General features: G+C 40.7%; 1 protein-coding gene across 1 annotated transcript in view; it reads left to right on the forward strand.

The window, feature by feature from the left end:
• Positions 1-379: 379 nt before the first annotated feature.
• Positions 380-23,827, forward strand: part of LOC105476714 (Cdc42 guanine nucleotide exchange factor 9) — a 179,866-nt gene continuing 156,418 nt past the window's right edge. The window contains exon 1 of the mRNA XM_071088441.1: positions 380-397. The gene's annotated coding sequence lies outside the window, so the exon portion shown is untranslated. The remainder of the gene's footprint in view (positions 398-23,827) is intronic.

Below are 23,827 nucleotides of genomic sequence, written 5' to 3' on the forward strand. Positions count from 1 at the left end.
ATACATAGAGGTCCAAGAGTTCATGTATCTGGTATGGAAACCGCAGCCCACGCAGGGAGTGTACTTGGTAGAAGCTCACACAGTCCTCTGAGGTGAGCCTGGATCGCCTGGTTCTCGATTAACACGCTGTCTGATCTTTTCACCAAATTCAATTTGCTGGCAGATTATTAACTTCCAGTTGCTGAAGTGTGTTGGAGCCTGAAAGGGGGAAAGGAGCCTAGCAACCGATTGCATGGCTTAGCAACCAATTATCACACTTTAGTTACAGCAGATGTGGGCGTCTGTCTGCAAAATTGCCACTGCTGGAGCTGGAAACACAAGTTACAGGGTAGCCAGGCAGCTGCTGGTAGCAAGTAAGGAGAAAGCATCCTGCTGCTAACTCACTGGCTGAATTTAGGTAAGTCATTACTTGTTTCTGAACCTTAGTTTCCCCAGCTATAAAATGGGACTAGTTTGCAAATATCAAATGAAAAATGTCTTCATTCTTTTCTGCAAATACAAACTGAGATTGAGTTATTTAGTTTTATATTTATCATTTATAGAGCATTTACAATGCATATTAGCTTCCTATTGTTCCTGAAGAAATTACCACAAATTTGATGGCTTAAAACAACAAACATTTATTATCTTACAGTTCTGGAAGTCAAAATTCCAAAATTTATCTTAGTGGCTAAAATTAAGGTGTCAACAAGATTGCATTCTTTTCTGGAGGCTCTAGAGGAGAAACTTTCCTGCTTTTTCCAGCTTCTAGAGGCTGCTAGCATTTCTTGACTCATGGCTCCCTTCCATCTTCAAAGCCAGCAATGGCTAGTCAAGTCTTTCTCATATTGCAGTACTCTGAAACTAACTCTGCTGCTTCCTTCACATTTCAGTACCTTTGCAATTACATTGGGACCACCTGGGTGATCCAGGATAATCTCCCTATTTTAAAGGTCACTGATTAACAACTTTAATCCCATCTGCTACTCTAATTCCCCATTCCTCTTTGCCATGTAACCTAACATATTCACAGTTTCTAGGGATTAGTAGTATGTGAATATGTTTGGTGGATGGGGGGAGGGGGTCTTTATTATAACTACCACACCCTGTGTCAGGCACTATTTTAAGTATTTTATATGTATTAAATTTATTTAATCCTCACATGTATCAAACTCACTTAATAATCCTCTGAAGTAGAGAGTATTACTATTTCCATTTTACATACAAGGAGACTGAAGCACGCAGATGTTAAGTAGTTATATGATTTACTTATTTTTGCCACCGCAAGGCCAAGAACTTTCATGCTTGTTTTATATATTAGGAATTACATTTGGCTGCTAGTAACAGAAATGGGATATAAATGTGGCCTAAATGAGGCAGACATTTATTTTTATATTATGTAAGAAAGATCTAGAGATAGGCTGTTCAGGGTTGGTATGGTAACTTCATACCATAGTTTTTATCCTGAAGGTCACAGGATGGCTAGTGAACCTCCAGTTGTCATATCCCCATTGAAAACAGTGGGAAAAACAAAAATGGTGCATGACAGCTTTCAGGGAAATTTGGTTTTCAGTGGGCAACTAGTAGTCTCTCTACTACAACAATCAAGAATGAAAAACTAGTGTCTTACCATAGTCCATGGCTATGATGCCTCAGCCCATGGTCCTCCTGGGAACCCTCAGAAGGGAGCTTTCACCCCTTGTTTGGGAAAATGCTGCAAGGTGTAGGGTAGGGAAAGTCAACTGCAAAATCTTAAATAGAGTTGATTGGTAAGTTACATGAGAGACAAAGACGTTGCAGGGTAGATGCATTTGAGAGTGGTGGGGCTGGGCGCAGTGGCTCACACCTGTAATCCCAGCACTTTGGAGGGCTGAGACGGGTGGATCACCCGCGGTTAAAAGTTCGAGACCAGCCTGACCAATATAGTGAAACCCCTTCTCTACTAAAAATACAAAACTTAACCAGGCATGGTAGCATGCACCTGTGGTCCCAGCTACTTGGGAGGCTGAGACAGGAGAATTGCTTGAACCCGGAAGGCAGTGGTGTCAGTGAGCCGAGATCATGCTACTGCACTCCAGCCTGGGTGACAGAGCAAGACTCCATCTCCCCAAAAAAAAAAAAAAAAAAAGAGTGGTGGAGATTATGTCAAACTAGAGATCACATGCTATGTCTAAATGAAGCCACTACCCAGTTCTAGTTCATTTTCCTAAATGGCCAGATCTTCTGATTTTCTTCAATGGAATCTGGAAATCCAGATTTTCTTACATAATATTTTGCTCTTTAAATAATGGATCAACTTCATTTTTACATTATGTGGGACAAACTAAACGTAGAATCCAGCCCCACATAACTAGTTTCCAAGCACTGTTGTAATGGAAAGAACACTACATTAGGAGAACAGGATTCTAGCTCAATTTGCTGTGTGGCCATGTGCAAGTATCCTTCTGTCTCTGGGATTCACATTTCCAATCTTTAATCTGAGGTATTTGCCTAGAGAATTTCTATGGAGTCTTCAGGTTCTGATGTTCTATAATTTTTCCTTATATCTAATAACCAAATGAAATATTACTTGCTTTAAAAAATTTTAATGCTTATTTCAAATTTTACTTTTTAGGGGATATAACCCATTACATATTTATTTGCTAACTCTACAATTGCCATTTGGGAAAAACATCTAGTGGATTATTTAGCATTTGTTGCCAAGACTTCCTTAGTTAGAACCTACGTGCTTCGTCCAATTCACTTAGGTATTTTAAAGCTACTGAAATTCCTACTAAATTATTCTTTTAATGTATATGTTTAACAAATAATGATTGGTATGGCTGTCTATGGTAACTTTTCAGGAAAGGCTGAGGGAAACATGAGGGCTGGGAATGAGTCAAATCTAAGAGGAATTCCTTTGGGGGAGAGTGCAGGAAGCAAAGAGCTAATGGCAGAAGGAGTATAAAATTAATCATAAAATCTGTTGTTTTTTGAATACCTACCAGCACTTCCTATAAATTACATCATTTGATCTACCCACAAACTAATTAGAGGTATTGTCTTGCCCATTTTACAGTGCTAAGCAGGGGATGATAAACTTTTTCAGTGAAGGGCCAGACAGTAAATAGTTTAGGCTTTATGGACCAAACTAGGTGCATGTTGCATGTTTTTCTTTTCTTTTAAAACGACCCTATAGAAAAGTACAAAAACATACAGAAACAGGCCGTAGGCAGAATTTGGCTTACACTGTAGTTGGCCAGTGCCTAGGTGTAAATGCTAAAAGCATGGACACTGGAGACAGCAGAGTTAGAGTCTGGACTCTACTTCTTTTTTATTATTATTATTATTATTATTATTATTATTATTATTATTGAGTCTGGGTTCTACTTCTTACTATGTGCAATTGAGCAAGGTCCTTAGCCTTTCTTTGCCTCCATTTCTTCATCTGTAAAAAAGGGATAAGTATAGAACTTACCTCACAGGGTCGTTGTGCAGATTCACTAAGTTGTTATTTGTAAATGCTTAGAAAAGTTCTTAACACATAAGTGCTTGTCAGATAAATAAGTATTCACAATAGCAAAGACTTGGAATCAACCCAAATGTCCATCAGTGACAGACTGGATTAAGAAAATGTGGCACATATACACCATGGAATACTATGCAGCCATAAAAAAGGATGAGTTCGTGTCCTTTGTAGGGACATGGATGCAGCTGGAAACCATCATTCTCAGCAAACTATCGCAAGAACAGAAAACCAAACACTGCATGTTCTCACTCATAGGTGGGAACTGAACAATGAGATCACTTGGACTCGGGAAGGGGAACATCACACATCGGGGTCTGTCATGGGGAGGGGGGAGGGGGGAGGGGGAAGGGATTGCATTGGGAGTTATATCTAATGTAAATGACGAGTTGATGGGTGCAGCACACCAACATGGCACAAGTATACATATGTGACAAACCTGCACATTGTGCACATGTACCCTAGAACTTAAAGTATAGTAATAATAAAAATAAAAAATAAAAAATAAATAAATAAAAAGAAAAAAAAGAAAGCCTAGAATCTGATGTTGAAATGGTGAAAGTATGTTTGGAAACAGAGACCGCTCTAACATGCTTCTGATTGTACCCTATGAGTAGCCACTTTCTCTACATCTGTGACTGGTTGGCCAGGTTTTCCAGTGAGGTTCACTGCTCCATCTGCTCTGCTGTCTGTATTAAATGCCTCAGATGACACACCATACACACAGAATCACTGGCCAATCTTGCCTAGGTTAGTGTGCCTTTCAGCTTAGAACCTGAATGCCACACTGCCTCTGTACAAGCCACTCAAGGAGTTGTCAACCTTCCCTATCCCTTGAGAACACATACCACCATTGTATCAGCTTTCCATGGGGCTGGACCCCTTCTCAACCACAAAAGAATTCCTCTTATCAGCACTTGACAAAGCTGACCACCTTTGCTCCTTGAAACTCTTTCTTCCTTGGATTCCTAGACTTCCTTGGCTTTCAAGACTCTCCTAGTTTCACTGCCACCTCACTGATTGCTCCTTCTCAGAGTTCTTTGCTATTTTCTTCTCACCTCCCCAACCTCTAAATGTTAGAAGTCTTCAGGCGTTAGTCATTGGACCTCTTCTTTTCTTCCGATGTATTTCCTTCCTTGGTGACCTCATTTAGACTCATTAAGTAAAAGCTAATGTCTCCCAAATTTATATGTCCAGCCTGGCCTTTTCCTTCAGCATGTATATCGAACTGACTACTTAACCTCTCCACTTGCATATCTAACAGGCATTACAAACTTAATATGTCCCAAACTGGACTCCTGATACAAAAACCAAGATCAAGTTCTTCGGTACTTTTCCCTCCCTCCTCCAATTTATAGCAAATTCCAGATGCTTCCTTCCAGATGCTCAGAATAAAAGCCTTATGGCTCATTTTCTTCCACATCCCACATCTAATCCCTCGGGTAATCCTGTTGGTTCTACCTTCAAAATATATTTAAAATTGATTACTTCTCACCACCTCCCCTGCTATCACTCTGGTCTAAACTACTGTTATCTAGGAATGCTACATTATCCTCCCTACTGCTCTGTTTCCTCCCTTAACGTCCTACAGTCGATTCTTTATACAACATCCTCTGTGAGTGTATTGAAACTTAAGTCAAATCATGTCACATGTCACTCTTGTGCTCAGAATCCTTCAATTGTCTCCCATCTCACTAAGAGTAAATGCTCAATTCTCACAATTATATTTAAGACCTTACATGATCAGGTCCCCATTACCTCAGTGACCTTATATTCTACTATAGTTCAGTGCTCATTCCACTTCAGTCGCACCAGCCTCCCCACTCTTCTTTAGAGTTGCCTGGAACATGCCGGCCTTAAGGCCTTGCTGGCTATTCCTTTCGTCTGGAACATTCTGTTTTCAGATGTCTGCATGGCTGGCATCTCACCTTGCTCAAGTATTGTTTATGAGTCATCTTCTCAATGAGACTTACCCTGACCATCCTTTTAAAAATTGCATAATACGTTTCCCCACCCTCTCTGCTTTTCCCGTCAATAGCAGTTATAACCATCTGACATACTATATATTTTATTTGTTTGTCATTTGTCTCTCCCTGCTAGAATATAAGCACCATAAGAGCAAGGATTTTGACAGTTTTATTCACCAAAATATCCCCAATTCCTGGAACAGGAACAGTGCCTAACACATAGAAGGTATGCAATAAATATTATTTGAATAAATAAATAAAACAAATGCTTCCCCCACTGTATCCTTCCCTTTACTGCTTTCCTTCTCTTCAAGAATATAAAATAAACCTAAACACCCTGAGAGGTTCTAGAGGGAGGCTCACAAAAGAATCATAGCACAAAAGGAGAGAAAAAGTGAAGAAAAATAAACACGTTGTCTTATGCCTGCCTGGATTTAATTTGTGTGGCTGCCAGGGTTTCATGAGAATGTCTCAATCTAGGCTCTGGGGTTTGGGGTTGGGATATTTTCACTGCTTCTAATAGTTGCTGCCACAATCCAGGGCACCCTTCTCCTCCTGGCCTCAGGCACCTTATTCTGTGACAGGCACAGATTCCTCATAGGAGTGAAGCAACCAGCACACCTGGCTGCTGATAGAGACTAAGGGTTTGTGAGACCACTCTGTGTGTCTGTGTCAATGCATGCAAACAAGTCTTTTTTTTTAACTTTTTAAAATTATACTTTAAGTTCTGGGATAGATGTGCAGAATGTGCAGGTTTGTTACATAGGTATACACATGACATGGTGGTTTGCTGCACCCATCAACCCGTCATCTACATTGGGTATTTCTCCTGATGCTATCCCTCCCCTAGCCCCCAACCCCAACAGGCCCCAGTATGTGATATTCCCCTCCCTGTGTCTATGTGCTCTCATTGTTCAACTCCCACTTATGAGTGAGAACACACGCTGTTTAGTTTTCCGTTCTTGTGTTAGTTTGCTGAGAATGATGGTTTCCAGTTTCATCCATATCCCTGCAAAGGACATGAACTCATCCTTTTTCATAGCTGCATAGTATTCCATGGTGTGTATGTGCCACATTTTCTTTATCCAGTCTATAATTGATGGACATTTGGATTGGTTCCAAGTCTTTGCTATTGAGAAGAGTGTCGCAATAAACATACATGTGCATGGGTCTTTATAGCAGCATGATTTATAATCCTTTGGGTATATACTCAGTAATGGAATGGCTGAGTCAATTTCTAGTTCTAAATCCTTGAGGAATCGCCACACTGTCTTCCACAATGGTTGAACCAGTTTACAGTCCCACCAACAGTGTAAAAGCATTCCTATTTCTCCACATCCTCTCCAGCATTGGTTGTTTCCTGACTTTATAATGATCACCATTCTAACTGGTGTGAGAGGGTATCTCATTGTGGTTTTGATTTGCATTTCTCTGATAGCCAGTGATGATGAGCATTTTTTCATGTGTCTGTTGGCTGCATAAATGTCTTCTTTTGAGAAGTGTATGTTCATATCTTTCACCCACTTTTTGATGGGATAGTCTGATTTTTTTTCTTGTAAATTTGTTTTTTGGCTGCATAAATGTCTTCTTTTGAGAAGTGTCCATTCGTATCCTTCGCCCACTTTTTGATGGGGTTTTTTTTTCTTGTAAATTTGTTTAAGTTACTTCTAGATTCTGGATATTAGCTCTTTGTCAGATGGATAGATTGCAAAAATTTTCTCCTATTCTGTAGGTTGCCTGTTCACTCTGATGATAGTTTCTTTTACTGTGCAGAAGCTCTTTAGTTTACTTAGATCCCATTTTTCAATTTTGGCTTTTGTTGTCATTGCTTTTGGTGTTTTAGTCATGAAGTCTTTGCCCATGCCTATCTCCTGTATGGTATTGCCTCGTTTTTCTTCCAGTTTTTTTTTTTTTTTTTTTTTAATGATTTTAGGTCTTATGTTTAAGGCTTTAATCTATCTTGAGTTAATTTTTGTGTAAGGTGTAAGGAAGGGATCCAGTTTCAGCTTTCTACTTATGGCTAGCCAGTTTTCCCAGCACCATTTATTAAATAGGGAATCCTTTCTCCATTTCTTGTTTTTGTCAGGTTTGTCAAAGATCAGATGGTTGTAGATATGTGGTGTTATTTCTGAGGGCTCTGTTCTGCTCCATTGGTCTATATCTCTGTTTTGGTACCAGTATCATGCTGTTTTGGTTACTGTAGCCTTGTAGTATAGTTTGAAGTCATGTAGCATGATGCCTCCAGCTTTGATCGTTTTGCTTAGCATTGTCTTGGCTATGTGGGCTCTTTCTTGGTTCCATATGAACTTTAAAGTAGTTTTTTTCTAATTCTGTGAAGAAGATCGATGGTAGTTTGATGGGGATAGCATTGAATCTATAAATTACTATATTTATATTGTAATTGAATATTACAATATTACAACAATTGAATTTGTAGATTACATTGAATCTACAAATTTCCATTTGTTTGAGTCCTCTCTTATTTCCTTGAGAAGTGGTTTGTAGTTTTCCTTGAAGTGGTCCTTCACATCCCTTGTAAGTTGTATTCTTAGGTATTTTATTCTCTTTGTAGCAATTGTGAATGGGAGTTCACTCACGATTTGGCTCTCTGTTTGTCTATTATTGATGTATAGGAATGCATGTGATTTTTGCACATTGATTTTGTATCCTGAGACTTTGATGAAGTTGCTTATCAGCTTCAGGAGTTTTGGGGCTGAGATGATGGGGTTTGCTAAGTATACAATCATATCATCTGCAAAGAGAGACAGTTTGACTTCCTCTCTTCCTATTTAAATATCCTTTATTTCTTTCTCTTGCCTGATTGCCCTAGCCAGAACTTCCAATATTGTGTTGAATAGGAGTGGTGAGAGAGGGCATCTTTGTCTTGTGCCATTTTTCAAAGGGAATGTTTCCAGTTTTTGCCCATTCAATATCATAGGCTGTGAGTTTGTCATAAATAGCTCTCATTATTTTGAATTATGTTCCATCATTACCTAGTTTGTTGAGAGTTTTTAGCATGAAGAGGTGTTGAATTTTATCAAAGGACTTTTCTGCATCTGTTGAGATAATCATGTTTTTTGTCATTGGTTCTGTTGATGTGATGGATTACATTTATTGATTTGTGTACGTTGAACCAGACTTGCATCCCAGGGATGAAGCTGACTTGATTGTGGTGGATAAGCTTTTTGATGCGCTGCTGGATTCGGTTTGCCAGTATTTTGCTGAGGATTTTCACACTGATGTTCATCAGGGATATTGGCCTGAAATTTTCTTTTTTTGTTGTGTCTCTGCCAGGTTTTGGTATCAGGATGGTACTCATCTCATAAAATGAGTTAGGTAGGGTTCCCTCTTATTCTATTGTTTGGAACAGTTTCAGAAGGAATGCTACCAGCTCCTTTTTGTACCTCTGGTAGAATTAGGCTGTGAATACATCTTGTCCTGGACTTTTTGTGGTTGGTATGCTATTAATTACTGCCTGAATTTCAGAACTTGTTATTGGTCTGCTCAGGGATTCGACTTCTTCCTGTTTTAGACTTGGGAGGGTGTATATGTCCAGAAATTTATCCATTTCTTCTAGATTTCTGAGTTTATTTGCATAGAGGTGTTTCTAGTATTCTCTGATGTTAGTTTGTATTTCTGTGGGGTCAGTGGTACTATCCCCTTTATCATTTTGTATTCTATCTATTTGATTCTTCTCTCTTTTCTTCTTTATTAGTCTGGCTAGTGGCCTATCTATTCTGTTGATCTTTACAGAAAACCAGCGCCTGGCTTCATTTATTTTTTTAAGGGTTTTTCGTGTCTCTACCTTTATCAGTTCTGCTCTGATCTTAGTTATTTCTTTTCTTCTGCTAGCTTTTGAATTTGTTTGTTCTTGCTTCTCTAGTTCTTTTAATTGTGATGTTAGGGTGTCGATTTCAGATCTTTCCTGCTTTCTCTTGTGGGCATTTGGTGCTATAATTTTCCCTCTAAACGCTGCTTATCTGTGTTCCAGAGAGTCTGGTACGTTGTATCTTTGTTCTGATAGGTTTCGAAGAACATCTTTATATCTGCCTTAATTTCGTTATTTACCCAGTAGTCATTCAGGAGCAGGTTGCTCAGTGTCCATGTAGTTATGTGATTTTGAGTGAGGTTCTTAGTCCTAAGTTCTCATTTAATTGCACTGTGGTCTGAGAGACTGTTATGATTTCTGTTCTTTCACATTTGCTGAGGAGTGTTTTACTTCCAATTACGTGGTCAATATTTGAATACATCTGATGTGGTGCTAAGAATGTATATTCTGTTGATTTGCAGTGGAGAGTTCTTTAGATGTCTATTAGGTCCACTTGGTCCAGAGCTGAGTTCAAGTCCTGAATATCTTTGTTAATTTTCTGTCTCGTTGATCTGTCTAATATTGATAGTGGCATTTTAAAGTCTCCCACTATTTTTGTGTGGGAGTCTAAGTCTCTTTATAGGTCTCTAAGAACTTGCTTTCTGAATCTGGGTGCTCCTGTATTGGGTGCATATATATTTAGAATAGTTAGCACTTCTTGTTGCATTGATCCCTTTATCACTATGTAATGCTCTTGTTTTCCTTTTTCTTTGTTGGTTTAAAGTCTGTTTTATCAGAGACTAGGATTGTTACACCTGCTTTTTTTGCTTTCTATTTTCTTGGTAAATATTTCTCCATCCCTTTATTTTGAGCCTATGTGTGTCTTTGTACATGAGATGGGTCTCCTGAATAAAGTAAACCAATGGGTTTTGACTCTTTATCTAATTTTCCAGTCTATTTCTATTAATTGGGGCATTTATCCTGTTTACATTTAAGGTTAATATTGTTATGTGTGAATTTGATGCTGTCATTATGACGCTAGCTGGTTATTTTGGCTGTTAGTTGATGCAGTTTCTTCATAGTGTCGATGGTCTTTACAGTTTGGTATGTTTTTTGCAGTGGCTGGTACAGGTTGTTCCTTTCCATGTTTAGTGCTTCCTTCAGGAGCTCTTGTAAGGCATGCCTAGTGTTGACCAAATCTCTCAGCATTTGCTTGTGTGTAAAGAATTTTATTTCTCCTTCGCTTATGAAGTATAGTGTGGCTGGATATGAAATTCTGGGTTGAAAATTCTTCTCTTTATGAATGTTGAATATTGGCCCCCACTCTCTTCTGGCTTTTCTGCTGTAGGGTTTCTGCAGAGAGATCCGCTGTTAGTCTGATGGGCTTCCCTTTGTGGGTAACCCGATCTCTCTCTCTGGCCCCCCTTAACATGTTTTCCTTCATTTCAATCTTGGCGAATCTGATGATTATGTGTCTTCGGGTTGCTCTTCTCGAAGAGTATCTTTGTGGTGTTGTCTGTATTTCCTGAAATTGAATGTTGTCCTGTCTTGCTATTTTGGGGGAAGTTCTCCTGGATAATATCCTGAAGAGTGTTTTCCAGCTTGGTTCCATTCTCCCCGTCACTTTCAGGTACACTAATCAAATGTAGGTTTGGTCTTTTCACATTGTCCCATATTTCTTGGAGGCTTTGTTCGTTCCTTTTCATTCTTTTTTCTCTCATCTTGTCTTCTCACTTTATTTCATTAAGTGAATTTTCAATCTCTGATACCCTTTCTTCTGCTTGATCAATTCAGCTATTGATACTTGTGTATGCTTCACGAAGTTCTCATGCTGTGTTTTTTAGCCCCATCAAGTCATTTATGTTCTTCTCTAAATTGGTTATTCTGGTTAGCAATTCGCCTAACCTTTTTTCAAGGTTCTTAGCTTCCTTGCATTGGAATAGAACATGCTCCTTTAGCTCGGAGGAGTTTGTTATTCCCCACCTTCAGAACCCTACTTCTGTCAATTTGTCAAATTCATTCTCCGTCCAGTTTTCTTCCCTTGCTGGTGAGGAGTTGTGATCCTTTGGAGAAGAAGAGGCGTTCTGGTTTTTGCAATTTTCAGCCTTTTTGTGCTGGTTTCTCCCCATCTTTGTGGATTTATCTACCTTTGGTCTTTGATGTTGGTGATCTTCAGATGTGGTTTTGGTGTGGACATCCTTTTTGTTGATGTTGATACTATTCCTTTCTGTTTATTAGTTTTTCTTCTAACAGGCCCGTCTGCTGCAAGTCTGCTGGAGCTTGCTGGATGTTCACTCCAGACCCTGTTTGCCTGGGTATCACCAGCAGAGTGTGCAGAAGAGCAAAGATTGCTGCCTGTTCCTTCCTCTGGAAGCTTTGTTCCAGAGGGGTACCTGCCAGATGCCAGTCAGAGCTCTCCTATATGAGGTGTCTGTCAACCCCTGCTGGGAGGTGTCTCCCAGTCAGGAGACATGCGGGTAAGGGACCCATTTGAGGAGGCAGTCTGTCCCTTAGCAGAGCTCGAGTGCTTCCTTCAGAGCTGGTAGGCAGGAAAGGTTAAGTCTGCTGAAGCTGCACCCACAGCCATTCTTGCCCCCAGATGCTCTGTCCCAAGGAGATGGGAGTTTTATCTAAAATCCTCTGACTGGGGCTGCTGCCTTTTTGCAGAGGTGTCCTGTCCAGAGAGGAGGAATCTAGAGAGGTGGCCTGGCTACAGCAGCTTTGCCAAGCTGCAGTGGGTTCAAGCCCTGTTTGAACTTCCCAGTGGTTTTGTTTATGCTGTGAAGGGAAAACCACCTACTCATGCCTCAGTAATGGTGGATACCCCTATCCCCACCAAGCTGGAGCATCCCAGGTCGACTTCAGACTGCTGTGCTGCCAGCAAGAGTTTCATGCCAGTGGGTCTTAGTTTGCTGGGCTCCGTGGGGGTGGGATCCCTTGGCTGCCTGGCTTCAGCCCCCTCTCCAGGGGAGTAAATGGTTCTGTCTTGCTGGCATTCTAGGCACCACTGTGATATGAAAAGAAACTCCTGCAGCTAGCTCAGTGTCTGCCCAAACAGCCACCCAGTTTTGTGCTTGAAACCCAGGGCTCTTGTGGCATAGGTACCAGAAGGAATCGCATGGTCTACATCTTGTGAAGACCATGGGAAAAGTGTAGTATCTAGTTTGGAATGCATCATTCCTTATGGCACAGTCCCTCATGGCTTCCCTTGGCTAGGGGAGGGAATTACCCAACCCCTTGAGCTTCACAGGTGAGGTGAAGCCCCGTCCTGCTTCTGCTCACCCTCTGTGGGCTGCACCCACTGTCTAACAAGTCCCAATGAGATGAGTCTTGTACCTCAGTTGGAAATGCAGAAATCATCTGCCTTCTGTGTTGATCTCGCTGGGAACTGCAGACCTGAGCTTTTCCTATTTGGCCATCTTGCCAGCTGCCCACACAAGTGTTTTTATAGTCTGCACCTATCATATATGGGTGTCAGTCCACATGGTCTGCATCAGGTTTGGTAAAGTCCTTCATCATCCTTAGTGGTCCTTTCTGCAATCCCCTCAACCCTACCTCTACTTCCACCCAACAGCTAATCACTATTATCAGAGCTAACATATGCCAGGCATTGTGCTAAAAGTTTTACATGTACTCACTTGTTTACTCCTCATAGCAACTTTTTGATATAGGTATTATTATTATTCCTGTTTTCCAGATGAGGAAACTGAGGTACAGAGAGGCAAACTAGCTCAAGTCCTATGTTGCTTCCAGCTGATGTTGGTGTAACCTTACTTGTAGTCTGATATTTTCTGTTAAAAAAAAAAATCTCATCACGATATACCTAATTGATTTTACCACACATATGAATCCACTTCACCATTCACTGAAAGTCTGCAAACCACCCTTTGAGAATCACTGCCTTAGGTATTTTCCCTCTTTCAAGGCTGTTTGCATTTCTCAGAGACATCCAAAATGTTTCCAACCCCAAAGGGTGTCACTCTGGAAATTTCAGTCATCAAGAGAGACATGGGAGGAGATGGAGGCATCCTTAGCAAGCCTCAGAGTGGTGAAAGTTGGACCCTGCATAGCTTTCTCTGGCCCTCTCAGAGTTTGCTCTGCCTTTGTCCGAACCCAAGCTCTGGCCTTTTTTTCTCCTTTCTCTGAACACCAATTCACTCAACAAGCATTTTCTGAGAGCCTCTCAACACTAGGGCTCTGACAGGCTATGAGCAAGCAAAATTATATGTAGGAGATAAGTTCATAAATGGCTAACTACATAAACGAAGTGGTGGCAAGTGGCTGAAAAAGTGCACCAGCAAAATGTCATTTGCATTTACAGAAAGAGAGGTGGATTTCAACTTGAGTCCAGGCTTCAATAAATAGATGGCATTTGATCCAGACCTGGAAGGATGGCTAGAATGTAGACAGCCAGAAGTAGGGGAAAATAAATTCTGAGAGAATATACAAAGATACTAAAAAGTAGGTAGAAGAGTACTTAGGGACAGGTTGTAGATACTTGTTAGTATCTTGCTAAGGAATTTGAAGTTAATCTTGTATGCAATTGGGAGTCATTAAAAGTGTTTGATCTGATTCAAGCAGTGATTTTGGAATATAACTTCAGCAGCATTGTGAGAATTTATTGGAAGGCAGCAAAAATTTAGGTGAGTGGACACATAGGAGGCCAATGGGATGGTTCAGGAGAGACATAATAAACAAGAGTATGACCCAGGGTAGTGGTTATGGGTATGGAGAGGAGGGGATACACAGAAGAAATGCCATAGGATTAGAGGTAACAGGCCTTGGCAACTAATATGTATATGTGTAGAGGCAATGCCTTCTCTTCTCCTTCCCAGTTTACCCCATTAGGGATTCCACAGCAGCCTATATGATCTCTGTAAATCTATCGTATCAGAAAGAGGAAGCATTGGCTTTGTTGGGTGGCTCCTGGTGTGACGCAGGAGAGAAAGAAGAGACAGTTCACCATAGGCAGGCTGGATGGAGCCAGCTCATCCTGTTGTCATAGCACTTCAGAAGAGCATTGAATTTTAGAGCTGGAAAGTGGACCTTAGGATCCTCCTATGAGAATGCCTTACTGTGAGGAGGGGCCCAATGAGGATAGAGGAGTCTAGTGAGAAGCCTTATGTGTTTTGTCTATGTGTCCCCACCCAAATCTCACCTTGAATTATAAAAATCCCCATGTGTCAAGTCAGGGACCTGGTGGGAGGTAATTGAATCATGGGGTTGGTTTCCCTTATGCTGTTCTCATGACAGTGAGTTCTCATGAGATCGAATGGTTTTATAAGGAGCGGCTTCCCCCTTTGCTCATTGTACATTCTCTCTCCTGCTGTCCTTTGAAGAGGTGCCTTATGCCATGAATGTAAGTTTCCTGAGCCACCCCCCACCAAGTCATTCAGAACTGTGAGTCAATTAAACCTCTTTTCTTTATAAATTACTCAGTCTCAGGTATTTCTTCATAGCAGTATGTGAATGAACTAATACAGGGACTTTAGGAAAAACTTCAGCCTTGATCTCTTAAGGCTCCCTCCTCCTCATCCCTCCTTCTTTCCCTTATCCTCTCTCCTTCCTCCTCCTCCTCCTCTTCTTTTCTCCTCATTCATCACCATGTCTTCATCCTCCTTCTTTTCCATTTTTCTTGTCTCTCCTTTTCCTCCCCTCCCTGTCTTCCTCATCCTCCTCTTTATCTTCTTCCTCCTTTTCCTCATTTTCTTCTCCTTTCTTTCACCCTCTCAAAACTTTTGCCAATAAAACAAGTTTCCCTTGGAGCTCAAGAATCAACTCCTCAAACCTGAGAGGTGGTCTAAGACATCTGAGGTCAGGGAAGGGGGTCAGATCCCCTGGAAGAAGCCTCACCTCCCTCTAAACAGACACCATGCTGGCTTTCTTTGTAATTCTTTTTCTCTTCAAGCACTCCTCCGACTGGAAGATTCTCTTTTTGTTTTCTCACCACCTCCCTGGAAAAAGGCTTAGCAGGCCCACCAAACAGTAGGTTTAGTGGTTTCCCCAGATCACTGAAGGTTAGTGAGAATAGGGGCCAAGGGCCAACACTCTTGTTTCCTCACTTGTTTCTTCTTTCTACGGGCTCCTAACATCTAAAGTGTGGTTCATGGATGAGCCGTATCCGCATTACCTGCAAGCCTGTTAGAAGTGCAGACCCTTAAGCACCACCCCAGACCTATTGAATCAGAATTTTCACTTTAACAAAAACACCCATGAACATTAAAGTTTGAGAAGCACTGCTCTACGTAGACCTCACTCCTCATGCATGGACACGGCCATTTCTAGAACAACCCATTCTGGGTTTGGTCTCCTAGACCTGTGGAGGGGTAAAGAAGCTGAAAATCAGAGAAACCTGGAGGGCAGTGGTCTCTGGTGACCAGGCATCTGGTCACCACGCAGATGCCTGCAGAAGGTGGGCAGGGGCCAGTGGACAGGGTCTCTGGCTCTAAGGAACGTAGCTGCTGTCGAGCTCAAGCTCATTATTGCAAGGTAGGAATACAAGCCCAGACTTTCCAGTGTTTCAAAAGAAGCTGTATTTTTATGTGAAGCCCAGATTTTTATGTAAAATACATTGAGTATTTTGAAAAACATATTGTTTAGCATCCAAAAGGCATTTAAGACACTGTGGTGGGCAAATAAAACAGGAGGTCAGTTGTCCAGACTTTCCATTTATAGCCTTTGATGTAGTTTTGGTTTGTTTTTTAGAAGCAGGAACTATGTTCAATCATAATCTTACCTGGAAGTTTAATGTGTAAAACAGGTGAGAAAGGAGAACCACTTTGGTTAAAGTGGAGCCTAGAACTCCTCCCACTCAGTCTCCCACATGTCTCCCAGGACAAGAATTAGCCTCTGAAGGACCCTTCCCACACTCTACAAAAGCAGAGGTCAAAAAGTATTGAGAGGTTCTAATCACACACATCATTTGACAGATGAGGAGACTGAATAGCTTATCCAAGGTTACATAGGAAGTTAGCAGTCACCTAACTCCTAGTCCAGTGCCCTTCTCCCCTTGGCTCCCTAACTTCTTTGCATGGTTCCCTAGTGCAGCCTTCTATCAATGGAAGAGTCATTCTACAGCATCACTGGCAGGTACTTTTCTAGACTCTGCTTGGATACCTTCAGTGATGGGGATTCATAAGATTGGACATTAATATGTGAATTTAGCTTTTCAGAGAATCTTTGCAGAGATACATAATATATGTGAGACTTGCAGGTCCTGAATCCACCCAAGTGATTTAATCAACACCATGTCTGGATGGAGGTTAAATCTCATCATCTAATTGAAACTTCTCATGCCATTATTTCAGCTCCTGCCTTTGTCCTGAAAATTAATAGTGAACTGGAGAGCAAATTATTTGGTGGACAGGAAGCTGTTTGAGGCTGAAGGCATGGCATGGGAGGACGAAGATAAGAGGGAAGTAAAGAGGAAAGAGACAGTTGTTAGGAAGAAGTGAACTTAAAGTCACTTCAGTTATACAGATTTGACAGTAGAGAGCCCATGGAGAGCTTAAAGAATGAGACTAACTAATGAGTCTATACCTTGTTGGAAAGAACAGGCCTTTCATTTGACTGGGTGATCAAGCTGAAGTGGCCTGGGGGAGACTATTGGGCCAAGACCCCCTACTTTCCAGGGTGATGCTTTCTGCAGCAGCTTATTGAGCAGCATCTGATCCTGTCTCTAGCCTTTGACTATTGTTGTCTGAAGGAAGACAAGTGTGACCACTTTCTGCTCTTCCCTGATCTGCTTGGAGCTGCTTCAAGAGCTTGCTTCAAGTTTCCCTGGGGACCGTGGGTGTACAGTGTCAGGGACATGTTTGGAAAACATGGGGATGAAGAATTGTGTTCTGAGGGGGATATCTACCTAGCTGATGTTCTCACAGAGGAGATGGGAGCCCACACACTCAGTAAACCTTTTTTTAAAATCAGGAATTCTGCTTGTCCTCAGCATCTCTGACTATCGTGCTTCCAAATACTGATAAAGATGTTTCCTTTTGAGAGGGGCAGGGCAAATAAAATCACCCTAATGGCTCCAACACAATGACAGGAGTTTGGTCTAGAGGTGAGCTTCTCACACTTTAATGGGCACATGAGTCACTGGCGAACTTATGAAAATGTTCATGCTGAGTCAGTAGGTCTGGGGTACATCTAGGATTCTGCATTTCTAGTAAGCTCTCAGGTGATGTAGCCCCATATTTTGAGTAGTATCAAGGGGCTAGATTACCTTGATAATTCATTTAGCTGGATTTTTCTTCTCAAAGTCTAAGATTATATTTATGTATGTACCTATATGTACTTTTCCCATTGCACTAACATCTTGCTTTAAATTTTTTGTATTAGCTTATTTGAGGATAACATCTATCATGTTTCCCATTTTTTCCCCTCTGCCTTCAGAACCCCAGCTTCTTTGCAGCACATGCCATCTGCCTCTGCCACCCACTATCTCTTCCTTTTGCTTTCATTTCCTGATATTCTGGCCCTGCCTGTGTCCCTGATATCATTTTCTATCAATAATTATAGTTACCCAAACTCTGCCACATTCATCTCCTCCTATCCCTTGTGCATCTCAGCCTCATTTCCATCTCTGGGCCTTTGCCTTTGTTGTTCCTTCTTATTTGGAATGCTATTTCCTCAGACCTTTGAATGACTGTTTTCTTCTAATCATTCCAGTGTCAACTCAGATGCCACTTCTTTAGAGGGGCTTTCTTTGTGTGCCTAGGTAAAACAGTATCTCCCTCTACCAGTCACCTGCTATTACACTATTATTTTTATAATAATTATTTAGTAGCTATGTTACCTTATTTTTGGTTTTTGTGTTCAATGTCTAAATCTGTCCATTAGAACATAAGCTCCTTGAGGATAGAGACCTAGTCTGTCTTATTCACTGCTGTATACCCAGCACTTAGAACAGACTTTGGCATATAGTAGGCACTTAATACATAATTCTTGGTTGATAGACTGTCTTTCTGGATGTTCTTTCTCATTCATTGAAGACTTTAGCTTCTAGATCATCACTTGTCTTAATCCTTTCTTCTGTCTGTATGACCTCAACATTCCTGTAGGTGGCCTATTCAACAATGACCCCACCTTTAACAACTTTTTTATTCACTTCACTCTACCAGAACACTTCTGTGATAACATTCTAGATCTTGTCACAACCAGTAACCAACTGGATTACTTCCACAATGTTGATTGATTTCAAGCGTCTTCTCTCTGACTACTCTGTCCTCTTATTCCAGTTCACTTTGATACATTTCCAACAATTCTTCCACATCATCAGGATCTCCAATTCATTGTCCCTACCATTTAATTGACCTTACCCCATTACCCAATACCTTTCTTCATACCCTCTTTTTCCTTGTGTCTGGCTTGGATTCCTTGGTCCACTATTATGATCACTTCCTCACAAATACTTGCAACTCTATTATCCATTTATTTTCCCATTGTATTTGCATGGCAAATCTCCTCCAGATTTCACCCAACCACCTGTCATTTCTATGCCTGTGCCTGAAGAGCAAAATAGACTGGAGACAATTGCTACAGTTGAGATGATTTATTTTTCTTTACCACAAGTCTGAATTAGGCACTCAACATTTATTTTGTTGTGTGCCCCTGTTCCTAAGAGATACTGATTTTTATTTATTTATTTTTTTTTGTAGATGCTTAACATTTCCTGCAAACCCTACCATATGTCCCTGATGTGCTTACTTTTCAACTCCCTCTCAGACAGTGTCTCTCAACCTTAGTTGCACATTAGAATCATCTGGGGAGCTTTTTAAAATCCTGATGCCCAGGCTGTATCCCATTCCAATGAAATAATAATCCCTGAAGGTGGGATTTAGACATCTATGGTTTTTAAAGCTTCCCACATCATTCCAATATGCAGCCAAAGTTGAGAGCCACTGTGCTGAAAGAACTATTTCACACTTGCTCCTCCTTTCTGTAACCTCCACTGACACCTCCCTCCATAATCCTCTCTCAGCTTCATGGAGAAAACATTTAAAAACGTTATAGGGGCATTTCCTACCCGTTTATTCACCAAATCTATAGGCTCACCATCACCTGCACATTTACCCATTTTCTCTTCTTTTCTGCTAGATTTCAGGAAGTGATTCTGCTCCTGTCAAGGCAAATCTTTTTGCTCTGGAACCCATCCCCTCTCACTTTCTGAAGGACTTTGCACCTGCAGGTATTCCCGCTCTTGAACCAGTGCTTCTCAAACTTTAAAGTACATGTAGATAATCTGAGGATCTAGTTGAAATGTAGATTATGATTAAGTAGATGTGGGATGGGGCCTGAGGTTCTACATTTCTAACAAGCACCCAGGTGATGATGATGTTGTTGGTTTGTCGACCATGCTTCAACTAGCAAGGTCTTATGTGATAAGCCTTTCCTCTCATTCCAATCATTATATCACTATGTCCTTATTTGCATGTTAAAAGAATAAAAAAGACTTCCTTGACCTCACATCCCCTTCCAAATATTGCCTTGTCTTATCCCCTTCACAGGAGAACTTCTCAAAGAGTTGTCTATACTCACTGTCTCTACTTGTTTACCTTTGCTCACTCTTTATTCCCTTCATTCACTCCTCTACCCCTCCAATATGATCTTTCTTACTCTCATGCCATGAAGCTACTTTTGTCAAAATCACCAACCTTGTTGCTAGTACAATGGGCGTATCATTTAACTTTTCAACATTTCACACAGCTAGTCTTGCAACATTCACCTGAATATGATTTACCCTTTTTTTATTTTTACCTTATTGGCCACTGCTTCTCAGTCTCTATAGATATATCTCTCATTCTCTATGGAACTTTTATCTAATTGTTAAGAACCTCAGAATTTGTCCAGGGCCCTTTTAAAAATCTGTGTTCTCTCCTAGATGATTACAACCTGTCTTGGAACTTTAAATATCATAAGTATGAGGAAGACTCCAAAATGTATATGTCCAACCAGATCTTCTCTCCTGAGCTCCAGGCTTTCATATCTAGTTGTCTTCCTGGCATCCCCTCTAATAATATATCTATTGGGCAGCTCACTTTCAATACATCCAAATGGAAATCTTGATTTTTTCCCTCTTCAAACCTGAGCTTATGCCAGTCTCCCCACCTTAGCCAAAGTGTCACCATCTACCCAGTATTGCAAACCAAAAACCTAAAGTTATCTGGAATTTATTCATTTTTTCCCCTCATACTCCACATCCAATCCATCATCAAGCTCTGTTATTTCTATCTCTAAAATATATCTCAAGTCTTTTTACCTCTGTCCATCATCTTTACTGTTCTTTTACTGTTCTTCCAGTCCAAGTCACCATCATCTTTCCCCTGTCTTACTACAACAGTTTTTACCTTTTGTCCCCTTTCAATCTATTTACCACATAGCAGGCTGAGTTGTCTTTTAAAAAGGTAAATCGGATCAGTTTATTCTCCTGCTTAAAAATCCATCAATTCCCACCCCTCTCTCCCTGTAGTTCATAGAACAAATCCAGATTGTCTTACTATGGCCTTCAAGGCTTTATGTGACCTGGCTTCTGTCAAATTTGTCTCCTATCACTCTCCTTCTTTTTCTCTAGGTTTCAGCCTCATTGCACTTCTAGTTCCTGTGACATTACATGCCAGTTCAATCCTTTGGACTTCTGTACTTTCTGTTTTCTGTGCCTGGAATACTTTCCCCCTACCTCTTACATGGCTGGCTCTCCTTAAGCCTTTAGGCCTTAATTTAAATACCTTCTCCTTAGAGAAGCCTTCCTTATCTAAACTCCCATTCCTCCCTCAGAGTTACCCTATCCCTTCACTTTCTTTCTTTTAGAGCATTTATCACCATCTGTATTAGCACATTTACTTACCGGATTTACTTGTTCATTGAATAGAAATGAGGGCATGAAATCTGTCCATCTTGTTCACTGCTATGGAATCAGTGCTTAACATACTATACCTGGAACATTGTAGGCACACATATTTATTGATTTTATGAATAAATAAAAATAGATAGTAATGTATGTACCAAATATTGCTTTGTAAAAAAAGATAAGAGTTTATAATATACACATTAGTCTTAGGCCTCCAATATTTAGAATTATAGTAATTGTGTCCTTTCAGTATTTATCCTTTTTCACTACTGCACTCCACTCACTGGAGAATCAAGGGTTTGAATTTTTATCCCAGCTCAGCCACTAACTTTGTGACTTTGGGAGTTCCTTCCATTCCCTGGGGCTATATCTTCTCATCAGTAAAATGAGACTGTTGGAGGAAATAATCCTTACAATTATTAACGCCAACTCTGATATCTATGGATCAGTGATTTTTTAACACTCTTAGGTAGACAATTAGTATGTTCATTGTATGACTGGAGAACCTGAGTAACAGATAAGCTGGGACATGACTTTCTCTTCATTTTGCTCATGGCTCTCTACCAGAGTGGAGAACTGGTGCCTGGGTAGGTACCAGATAGGCTTCTGGGAGATCACAGGACTTCAAGAGAGTGAACACAGAGATTGTGGAAACCCCTTTTCCAGATTTCTATTGTCCTGTCCTGAATTCTTACTGGCTTCCAGGCCCTGTGCTAAGTACTTTCCTTAGACAAATTTATCACATCTTTGTAACAAACTTGTCAGCCCTATTCACAGATAAAAAAACTGTCAGGGCAGAGAACATTGAATAATCTGCCCAAGTAAGTGGCAAAGTCAATAACTGAATACAATCCAAGTTGTTCTGACCTCAAAGATTATGTCCTACCAACTATATTATATCTCCTCTAACTACTCATATGGTTCTAGGCAAATAGGTGCTCAAGAAATAATGACCAGATTCAACAGCATCTGTTTACACTTCTGGGATCAACACCGGTTTTTTTTGTTTGTTTGTTTGTTTGTTTGTTTGTTTTTTTGCAGGAGTCTCTAGGCACTTGTTTTTTTGCAGGAGTCCCTAGACTCTATATTAACACTGGCCTATTTGCATCCAGATCCATTCTCCCTCTTCTCCTGAAAATTACATTTCTTAGATTTCCTTGCTTTCTCACTTATTTTGTCCAGTGGGAGACATGTAAAGGAGATTAGTGGCTAGGAGGAAGGGAGAACCCAGGGTATTTCTCCCACCTCCTGTATCACAGAAGTGTTTTCTGGTGGTAGCTGTTTTCCTCCATGGCTCCAGCTCCTCTTGAACAACTCCTCCATTCATGGTACCTGCTTCCAATAGGCTGTCCAACCCGTGATTTTAGCTTCTGCATGATGTCATCTGTTATCCATCCATCCCTACGAGTGGTAGCAGCTTTCTGTGTTTGTTAAATGCTAGGTTGCTGCACCATCCTCTGTTTGACTTTTTAGCTCTGCAAGTGTAATGCATTAAATGCTCACAGTTTAAAAGACCTAGGGTGGTTTTTGTTTTCCTGATTGGACCATGACTGATACAGATACTTTCTACAATTCCAGGGCTACTCACATCACATAAATTGGTTTATATACTTCAGAGTACATATTACAATCTCTAAATATTTTGCTTGTTTACGTATTTATTGTCTCCCTCTTCTCTAAGTAGATTGTAAGGTCCATGAGGAACTTTGTCTTGTATCCTGAGCATCTGTCCCAATGCCTGGCACATAGGGGCTAAATGATAATGTCAAATGAATGCATCCATCAAAAAATTCCAAGTTTTTATTGGGTATTTACTATGTGCCAGTCACCACTGTAGAAGATACAGAAATGAGTAATTCATTGCCACTGCTTCAAAAAACCATAATGCCATTTAAGTGAAAGGGGATAGTAAAATGTTCATATGACCATTGTGTTAGTTTGCTAGGGCTGTGCCATAACAAAATACCACAGACTGGGTGGCTTAAACAACAGAAATTGATTTTCTTATAGTCCTGGAGGCCAGAAGCCTGAGAACAAGTTATCAGTGGGGTTGGGTCTTCTGAGGCCTCTCTCCTTGGCTTGATTTGTAGATAACTGTCTTCTACGAGTCCTCAGATTCTGAGGTACTGGGAAGGACTTCAACACATAAATTTTGGGGGAAAACAATTCAGCCCGTAACAACCAGGAAATAAAAAGATCATTTTTAATTGAGAGAGCAAAATCATAGTGCTACAGGAATCAAATGAAAGATGACAAAATCAGGGCCTGGACGTATTCCTGGAAAGCTTTCTAAAGGTGGTGTGCCTGGTGCCAGATCTTAAACAGTCATGACAATTTGAATGGGATGGTTGGCAGGGGAGGTGCATCCAAGATACTCAGCATGAGAGAAGGCCCAGAGATGGGAAAGTGAGAGAAAATTGTGGAATCACTGATGCCTGGGTTACGAGACTTGGGAGGGAAGTTGAAAGGTCACCCAGGGCAACCTCCCATTTAATTCAGGAATCCCTTGCCAAAGGGTCATTCAGCTTCTGCTTGTATACCTCCCATGATGGGGTGCTCATTAAGGTACTGCTTCTATCTTTAGCCAGCTCTGCCTGGACAAAACAACAGGTTAGATGAAGTGCAGAAGTTATGCTAAAAAGAAGAGGACAAATGAAGTTGTATGTGTAACAGGCCAGTGATGTCTTCATGCCAATTATCTCCAGGAACTTCTTTCTAATATC

The sequence above is a fragment of the Macaca nemestrina genome, chromosome X (assembly GCF_043159975.1).
Source record: "Macaca nemestrina isolate mMacNem1 chromosome X, mMacNem.hap1, whole genome shotgun sequence".
NCBI lineage: Eukaryota > Metazoa > Chordata > Mammalia > Primates > Cercopithecidae > Macaca > Macaca nemestrina.